The 9,660-nt window shown below is 43.7% G+C and overlaps 1 long non-coding RNA gene across 1 annotated transcript; it reads left to right on the top strand.

The window, feature by feature from the left end:
- Positions 1–283: 283 nt before the first annotated feature.
- LOC140478545 (uncharacterized) lies at positions 284–9,220 on the top strand. The gene is made up of 3 exons (XR_011960803.1): positions 284–369; positions 4,092–4,196; positions 9,159–9,220. It is a non-coding gene; the product is annotated as an uncharacterized lncRNA (long non-coding RNA).
- The last annotated feature ends 440 nt before the right edge of the window (positions 9,221–9,660 follow it).

Genomic DNA, 9,660 nt, shown 5'->3' with positions numbered 1-9,660 from the left:
GGGCAAAAGGGCAGGGGGAGAGGTATTTTTGATAAGGGATAACATTACAGCTGAGCTTCAAGAGGGTATTCCTGGGAGTACATCCAGGCAGGTTATACAGGTGGAACTGAGATATAAGAAAGGGATGATCTCCTTATTGGGACGGGACTATTGACCCCCCCCCCCCCACCCTTCCCCAATAGTCAGCAGGGAGTTGAGAAGCAAATTTACTAACAGATCACTTATCTGTAAGAACAGTATGGTTGGGTACAAGACTTGACTTTCTTTGTTATTCATTCACAGGTTGAGGGTGTCACTGGCTGGGCCCAAAGGGCAGTAAAGAGTCAACCACATTGCTGTAGGTCTGGAGTCACATGTAGGCCAGACCAGGTAGGGATGGCAGATTCCTTCCCTGAAGGATATTAGCGAATCTGATGAGGTTTTTTTTTCGCAATAATCAACAATGGATTCATGGTCTTTAATAGATTCTTAATTCCAAATTTTTATTGAATTCACAGTCCACTGTCTGCCGTGACGGGATCCAAACCCTGGACCCCAGAATGTTATCTGGGTGTCTGGGTTATCCATCTAGTGATAATCTCGCTAGGCCATTTGGCAGGGTGAGTGACTGAGGTATCCATGGGGCAGCACATCAGCACCAAAGATCCCATGGTCTCTGTGGAAGATAGAAAGGGTTGGGGAAGGAGCTATATCCCTGGTGGTGGGGTCTGACTGTAGGTAGCGGACATAGCAGAGGTTAATGGAGATTAGTGGGTGGCAGGTGAGGACCGGGGGATTATATTCTTATTGTGGTTGGAGGGGTGGGGGGAAGTCGGAGGTACAGGAAGTGGAGGATATGCGTTGGAGTGCATTGTTGATCAAGTAAGAGGGAAATCCGGTCCTTGAAAGAGGAAACCTTTCTGGGATGTCCTGGAGTGGAATTGCTTCTCCTGGGAGCAGATATGGCAGAGGCGGAGGAATTGGGAGTACAGGATCACGTTTTTACAGGAATATACTCGAGGGTAATCAGGAGTGCAAAAAGGGGACTTGAAATATCTCTAGGAAATAGTTTAAGGAGAATCCAAAGAGATTCTACAAATACATTAAGGATAAAATAATAACCAGACAGAGAATAGGACCCCTTAACGATCAACAAGGCCATCTGTGGAACAACAGGAGGTGGGAGAAATACTATGCTATTCTATTCTAGAGAGTTTGGGGAAATAAATAGTGATAACTTGAAAAGTGTCTATATTACAGAGGAGGAAGTACTGGATGTCTTAAACAGTAGCAAGGTGGATAAATCCCTGGGACCTGATCAGGTGTATCCCAGAAATTTGTGGAAAGCTAGGAAGGTGTTGGCATTGCCCCTCCCTAAGGTATTCATATCATTGTTTGTGACAGGTGAGGTGCTGGAAGATGGGTGCCATTATTTTAAAAAGGTGGTAAGGAAAGGCCAGGGAACAAGAGAACAGTCAACCTAACGTCAGTGGTAGGTAAGTTGTTGGAAGGGATTCTGAGGGACAGGATTTACATGTATTTGGAAAGATGAGGATTGATTAGGGATAGTTAACGTGGCTTTGTGTGTGGGAAATTCTCTCTAACTTGATTGAGTTTTTTTGAAGATGTGACAAAGATGATTGATGAAGACAGACTGTGGACGTTGTCTGTATGGACATTGAATGATGTTCCACAAAGCAGACTGGTTAGCAAGGTTAGATAACATGAACTGTTGGGAGAACTAGCCATTTGGATACAAAACTGGCTTGAAGGTAGGAGGCAGAGGGTGGTGATGGAGGCTTGCTTTGCCGACTGGAGGCCTGTGAGCAGCATTGTCCTGCTGGAATGGATATTGGGTCCTTAAATAAATGAGTTGGATGTGAATATATGAGATATGGTTAGTGGGTTTACAGAAGACACCAAAATTGGAGGTGTCGTGGACAATGAAGAAGGTTAGTTCAGAATGCAACAGTATCTTGACCAGATGGGCCATTGGAGCGAGGAATGGCAGACTGGGTTCAATTAAGACAAATGTAAGCTGTTGGATTTTGGAAAGGCAAATGAGAGCAGGTCTTGTACACTTAATGGTAAAGTCCTTGGGAATGTTGCTGAACATAGAGACCATGGAGTGCAGGTTCATTGTTCCTTGAAAGTAGAGTCGCAGGCAGGCAGACTAGTGAAGGTGGTGTTTGGTATGCTTATATTTATTGGTCAATACATTGAGTACAGAAGCTGGGACATCAAATTGTGGCTGGACAGGACATTGATTAAGCCATTTCAGGAATTATGTTTTAAGTTCGAAATTCCCTGTTCTGGAAAGGATGTTGTGAATCTTGAAAGAGTTCAGACAAGATTTACAAAGACTTTGCTAGGGTTGGAGGATTTGGGCCACAGGGAGAGGGTGAATAGGCTAGGGGTAATTTCCCTGGAGAGTCAAAGACTGAGAGGTGACTTCATGGAGATTTATAAAATCATAAGGGGCATGGATAAGGTGAACAGCCAGGGTCTTTTCCCCCCAGTTATGTGGGTTCAAAACAAGATCACATGGGCTAAAGTTGAGAGGGCAAGGATTTAAAATGGATCTAAGGGGCAAAGTTTTCAAGCTGTGTGAGGTGTATGTGTGGAATGAGCTGCCAGATGAAGTAGTGGAGGCTGATACAATTACAACATTTGAAAGGCATCCGATTGGGTACGTGAATAGGAGGAGTTTCCAATGATACGGACCAATAGCTGGCAAATGGGGCTCCATTTGTTGAGGATTCCTGGTTGGCATCGACCAATTGGACCAAAGGTCTGTTTCTGTGCTGTACATCTCTATGACACTAATAAATGAAAATAAGAAGTGTTCCTCTTTTGTGGAGAGCTAGCAGAAGCACAGATAATTGTCCTTGGAGCTGAGAAGGTTAAGCAGTGATTTTGACCAGGTGCAAATTTGTTTCTAGGATCTCTAAGCTGCAGAGAGAGGGGAATTGTTAACAATGTCACAATTTTCATAACTATTTTCAGGTAATTGGCAAATAATATGTGAACATTATTTTATTCAGTAAGTTCTGAGTATCTGGAACAGTCTGAATGGCAGCTGGACACAGACTCAGCAGTTATTCATTAACAGATTTGGAATTTTACTTTTTAAGGGAAGATTTGGGGGGCTATGGGCAAATGGGAAGGGAATTGGGACAGATTTGCAGCATCTCCAGAGGGAGAGGGTACATCCCAAATGGGCTGAATAGCCCCAGCCTCTGTGCTCTGTGATACTGCCCCATTGACTGTGAATGTTAAAGCTCATCCCAGGGCAGAGAGAGGGAGGATCCCACCACTCACCTCACAATGGGCCTCGATGATTGATGTCAGCGCAGGCCAATAGTGGGCAGAGGGCAGTACTGGAGGACCAGGTCGTACCAGTTTGTCCTCCAACCAATCGGAGTGAATGAGGACATCCTCAAGGCTGGAACTAAAGAAAGGCACATATCGCAGAGATCTGAGAAACTGGAGGACATGAGATAGGGAGCGTTCTGTGGCTGGTGAGGAATTATATAAATAAGGAAGAATTGTGAGGCTGGATGAGGTGACAGTGATCTGGAGAGTTGAGGATGGAGGAATTTAGAGTTAGTGAGGATTAGAGCCATAATGTTATACAGCAAGGAAACAGGCCCTGTGGTCCACCCAGTCCATGCCAACCATAATTCCAAACTGAACTAATTGTACCTGCCTCTGATTGGTCCACATCCATCCAAATATTTCCTATTTATGTACTTATCTGAATGTCTTTTAAATATTGTAATTGTATTCACAGCTACCACTTCCTCTGGAAGTTCATTTCACACGTATAAATTTTTTTTAAAACCCTAATGTTTTTTCTCAAATCTTTCTAATTTCTTCTCAAAACGAATGCACCCGAGTTTTGAATCCCCCTCTCCCCCAGCTATTCACCTTATCTACACTCTTTCTGATTTTGTAAACCTCTAATAAGGTCACCCCTCAACTCGTGCACGCCAGTGAAAAAAATTTCCAGCCTATCCAGCCTCTCCTTAGAACACAATCCCTCCATTCATGGCAACATCCTGGTAAATCTCTTCTGAACCTGCTCCAATTTAATATCCTTCCTATAACAGCACAACCTGAACTGGACAGAGTATTCCAGAAGAGGCCTCCCCAACGTCCTGTACATCCTCAACATAACGTCCCAACTCCTGGACTCAAAGGTCTGAACAATGAAGGTAGGTGTGCTAAGCAAAGCACCTTCTTCACCACCCTGTCTACATGTAACACAAACTTCAAAGACGTGAAGCTCTCAGTCTCTTTGTTCCCATATCACTACTCAAGGCCCTATTTTTATTGAGTGTAAGTCCTACCCTCGTTTGTTTTGTCAGGATGTTATATTTTGCATTTATTCCAATCCAAAAAAATTTTGAATATAATTAAGAGGGAAATCAGGAGGGAAAAAAGGGCCGTGAGATAGCTTTGGCGCATAGGGTTAAGGATAATCCAAAGGGCTTTTGTAAATACATGAGGAACAAAAGGCTAACTAGGGAGAAAATAGAGACCCTCAAAGATCAGCAAGGCAGCCATTGTGTGGAGCTGCAGGCGATGGGCGAGATAGGAAACAAGTATTTTGCATTAGTGTTTACTGTGAAGAAGTACTTGGGAGATATAGAATGTGGGGAAATAAATGGTGACATCTTGAAAAATGTCCATATTACAGAGGAGGAGGAGGTGCTCAATGAGTGGCTAAGGAGCTGGTGCAGGGGAAAAGGATTCACGTTTTTTGGATCGTTGTGATCTCCTGGAGTAGAGTTGACCTGCATAAGAAGGATGGATTGTACCTGAATTGGAAGGTGTCTAATATCGAGGCAGGGAGACTTGCTGGTGATACTCGGGAGGCATTAAACCAGTGAGGGAGTGGGTGTACACCCAAGAAGGTAGTGAGGAAAGAGATATGTCTGTGGCTGGTATAGTTCAGAAGTCAAATAGTCAAGGCAGGCAAGGGCAAGGCACAGAATGAAGTCGGACTGAGCAGTTGCACTGCATTTACTTCAATAGAAGAGGCCTGACAGGGAAGGCAAATGAGCTCAGGGTATGGTTTTGAACATGGCACTGGGATATTATAGCAATTACAGAGGCATCACTCAGGGATGGATAGGACTGGCAGCTTAATGTTCCAGGGTATAGATGCTATAGGAAGAATAGAAAGGGGGAGAAGGAAGGAGGGGGGTGGCATTTTTGATTCGGGACAGCATTATGTTTTTGCTTAGGGAGGATATTCCTGGGAGTACGCCCAGTGAAGGTATTTAGGTGGAACTGGGAAATAAGAAAGGGATGATCACCTTATTGGAGTTTTCTGCATGGATCTCGTCTGGGTCCTCTGGTTTCCTCCCACAGTCCAAAGATGTGTAGGGTAGGTTGGATTATCCAGGCTGAATTGCCCACAGTGTTGTGGGATGTGCCCATTGGGGGGATTTTGCAGGCTGAATTACCCATAATGTTCAGAGATGTGTAGGTTGGGTGGCCCTGGGAAATGCAATGTTCTAGGGGGAAGTTTGGAGGCTCTCAGGGTCAGTAGTAATATATGGGCTGAATGACTTGAAAACACAGTTTGGAATTCTGATATTTCTACTAGTTTTAAAATAGTTACAGAAAATAATACACCAGATCTAAACGTTAAGGTTCTGAATTGGACAAAGGCCAATTTTGATGGCACAAGGCAAGAACTTTCATCTGGCCCCTCAAGCCTGCTCTGCCATTCAATAAGATCAGGGCTGATCTTTTCATGGCCTCAGCTCCACATTCCTGCTCTCTCACCATAATCCTTAATTCCTTTCCTGTTCACAAATCTACATTTTGCCTTAAAGGCATTCAAGTTGATAACGTCAAATGCTGCACTCGGCAGGGAATTCCACTGATTCACAACCCTTTAGCTGAAGAAGCTCCTCCTGAACTCAGTCCTAAACCTGCTCCCCCTTATTTTGAGGTTATGCTCTAGTTTGACCCGCCCCCAGAGGAAATAGCCTCCCTGCTCCAAGCTTATCCACTCCCTTCATAATTTTATTTTTTTCCTCTCCAACCTCCTATTCTTCTAAATTACAATGACTATCAAACCAGTTTTCTCAATCTCTCCACATATACCAACCCTCTCAACTCCCAACTCAAACTAATGACTCTCCACTGTACTCCCTCCAGTGCCAGTACATCCTTGCTAATGTAACGGGACCAAACCTGTACACAGTACTCCAGGTGTGGCCTCCCCAGCACCCTGTACAGCTACAGCATAACCATCCCTCTAGCAATGAAGGACAATATTCCCTTCACTGCCTTAACTACCTGCTGCACCTGCAAACCAACTTCCTGTGGTTCATGCACAAGGACACCCAGCTCCCTCTGCACAGCAGCCTGCTGCATGTTTTCACTATTTCATCAGTTAGCTGTTAGTCCGACCAAAATGGATGACCTCACATATCCCACCATTGTCATCCATCTGCCAGACCCTTACCTACTCACTTAACCTATCTGTATCCCTGTGCAGACTGACAGTGGCCTCTGCAGACATTGCTCTACCTCATCTTTGTATCAAATATGAACTCTGACACTGTACACTTGGTCCTCAACTCCAAAACATTTGTGTAAATTGCAAACAGTTGTAGTGCCAACACTAATCCAAACACCCATTTATCCCCATTCTTTATTTTTTGTTGGTTAACCAATCCTGTATCAATGATAATACATTACCCATAATGCTGTGCATCTTTACCTTATACAGCAGCCTTTTGTGTGGCAACTTATCGAATACCTTCTGGAAATCCAGATACACCACATCCACCAAGTCCACTTTGTCCAATGCGCTCATTGTATCCTCAAATAATACCAGTAAATTCTTAAACGTGACCTGCCTTTCATGAATCCATGCTGTTTTTGCAAAATGAGACAATTTCTACCCAGATAACTCACCACTACTTCCTTGAGAGATTCAAGCATTTTCTCCCCTCAGAAGTTAAGCTAACGGGTCCTTTTTGAAAAATAGTGGCACCATATTTGCAGCTTCCAGTCTTTCAAAACCATCCCAGAATCCAACAAATTTTAAGTGAATTATCACAAGTCTATTTGTTATTCACCACCCCCTCCAACCACTACCCCCGCCATCTACTTTAGTCCCTGGGATGTATTCCATTAGAGCCAGGAGACCCATCTACCTTTAGGCTGTTAACTTTCCCAATATTACCTCTTTACTGGGAATGATTGCATCTCTGTCCTCATCTGCCATTGCTTCCATAGGCCTGCGACAACAAGAGTACAAAGACAGTATGTTCCTGTTAAGGCCAAGGCTGGAAGGTGTAGGGAATGCTGTGTATCGGAAGAAATTGAGGGCCTGGTCAAGAAAATGAAGGAGGCATATGGCAGGTACAGAGAGCTGTTTTTGTGTGAATCCCTAGAGGAGTATAGGGGCAGTAGGAGTAGACTCGAGGTAAACCATGAGGGCAAAAAGGGGACATGAGATAGCTTCAGGAAATAGGTTTAAGGAGAATCCAAAGTGATTGTACAAAAACATTAAGGACAAATGAGTAAGCAGGCAGAGAATAGGTACCCACAAAAATTATCAAGGTTGTCTGTGGAACCACAGGAGGTGAGAGCGATTCTGTATGAGCGGAGAGGTTTTACAAACAAACTGTGCACGTCGGAAAACACAAATTTGAACGTCCCAGTCTCTTGTTTTCAGTAAACGGTGAATTGCCTCAGTGTAGCTGCAGGCATGGGTGCGTGCCGCCATCTTTATTCGGGGCAAAAATTCACTGGACACGTGTGGAGCCGCCAGCTTTGTAGGGGGCAAGGTGCAGCCAGGCGCATGTGCAGCCTTTCTCTGGTACAGAGTCATTGGGCAGGATTTACACAGAGCACATTCAAACTCCGAGAAATGGATGTTTATTTCTGGATTTGTTTCGTCATTCATTTAAATGATTTGGTATCATAAATGAGTTTGCAGGTCATACAAAATGGGAGGTATTGTGGATAATGAAGAATGTTACCTCAGATTACAATGAGATATTGATCAGATGGGGTTTCATTTAGAGAAATGTGAGGTGCTGCATTTTGGAAAAGCAAATCAGGGCAGGACTTATACACTGAATGGCAAGGCCCTGAAGACGTTTGCGCAACAAAGAGACCTTGGACTGTAGGATCATAGTCCTTGCAAGTCAAGTTGCAGGTAGATAGGATGATGAAGAAGGTGTTCAGTGTATTTTCTTTCTTTCGTTCGAGCATTGAGTATAGGATGTGGGAGGTCATGTTGCTGTACAGGACATTCGTTAGGCCACTTTTGGAATATTGTGTGCAGTTCTGGCCTGCCTCCAATCAGAAGGGTGCTGTGAAACTTGAAAGGTTTCAAAAAGGACTTACAAGGATGTTGTTAGGGTTGGAGGATTTGAGCTACAGGGTGAGGTGTAAAAGGCTGGGGCTGTTTTCCGCTGAGTGGTGATGTTATGGAGGTTTATACAATCATGAGGGGCATGGATAGAGTAAATGAACAAGGTGTTTTCCCTGGAGTGGTGGTGTCCAGAAGTAGAGGGCATTGCTTTAGGGTGAACAGATAAAATTTCAAAGGGCCCTAAAGGACAACTCTTTCATGCAGTGGGTGGAATGAGTTGCAGAGGAAGTGGTAGAGGCTAGTACAATTAAAACATGTTAAAGGCACCTAAATAGACACATGATATGATTAGGAAGCATTTACATGGATATAGGCCAAGTGCTGGCAAATGGGAATAGACTAGGTTCGGATACCTGTTTGGCAAGGATGAGTTAGACTGAAGGGTCTGTGTCGGTGCTATACATCTCTATGACTGTGGGATCATAACAGCTTATACTGCTCTGCTTCATCTCTGGGTTCCCTCATGACCACTTTGTCAATATCTAGCTTCCTCAATTTCGAACAATGGGTGTATTTTTGGTCTGTTTGGTATTTTACTATTATTTTTACAAACATTTCTGTAAGTTAATTTTTCACTGCCGCCCAGCCCCTGACCATGTGCTGCTTATCAATATTTTCTGGAAAATCTTTAACAGTCAAGAATTCCTTTTTCTAATAAGCAAGTGTATCTTCCTTCCATTTCTGGCTATCTCATTCTGCACCATTTTCATTCCCTGTAATCCGTTTTGCACTCCCTGAAACATCAACTGTGTTTCTCCTTCCACAGATACCAGTGATTAATGCCAAAGCCCTGTTGCCTGGGGAGAGGGTGATGTTTGACTTTCTTGTACAGCTACAGTTTGTGTGGTGTCGGTGCTCCCACAATGTGGTTGGTTCAGAGACATTACAGAGTATTCATTCAGCAACAGTAAAGATCTGAAGATAATGTCCAAATCAACAACAGTTCATATTTTTATTGTCATGCTTATAATTCCACAAAAATATTATTGAGAATTTTAAACAAAAGGCCAGAGAAGGATGATATTAGGTCAGGTGACCAAAAGCATTGTCAAATAAGCAGGTTTTGAGGAATGTCTTAAAGGAGGAAAGCAGACCTGAGAGGTTTTAGCTGCAAATTTCAGACCTTGTTGCTTTGGCAACTGTAAAAGCAGCCACGCAGGTGAAGTAATGAATTAACAGATCATTGGGAGTCTCGAACAGAATGGGTTGTCGAGGTCTCAAAGGTTGTCTGATGCAGCGAGCTAGGGATGATCACAACCAGGAATTAA

Source organism: Chiloscyllium punctatum, chromosome 6 (genome assembly GCF_047496795.1).
Source record: "Chiloscyllium punctatum isolate Juve2018m chromosome 6, sChiPun1.3, whole genome shotgun sequence".
Lineage (NCBI taxonomy): Eukaryota > Metazoa > Chordata > Chondrichthyes > Orectolobiformes > Hemiscylliidae > Chiloscyllium > Chiloscyllium punctatum.
This window is presented reverse-complemented; position numbering and strand designations above follow the sequence as displayed.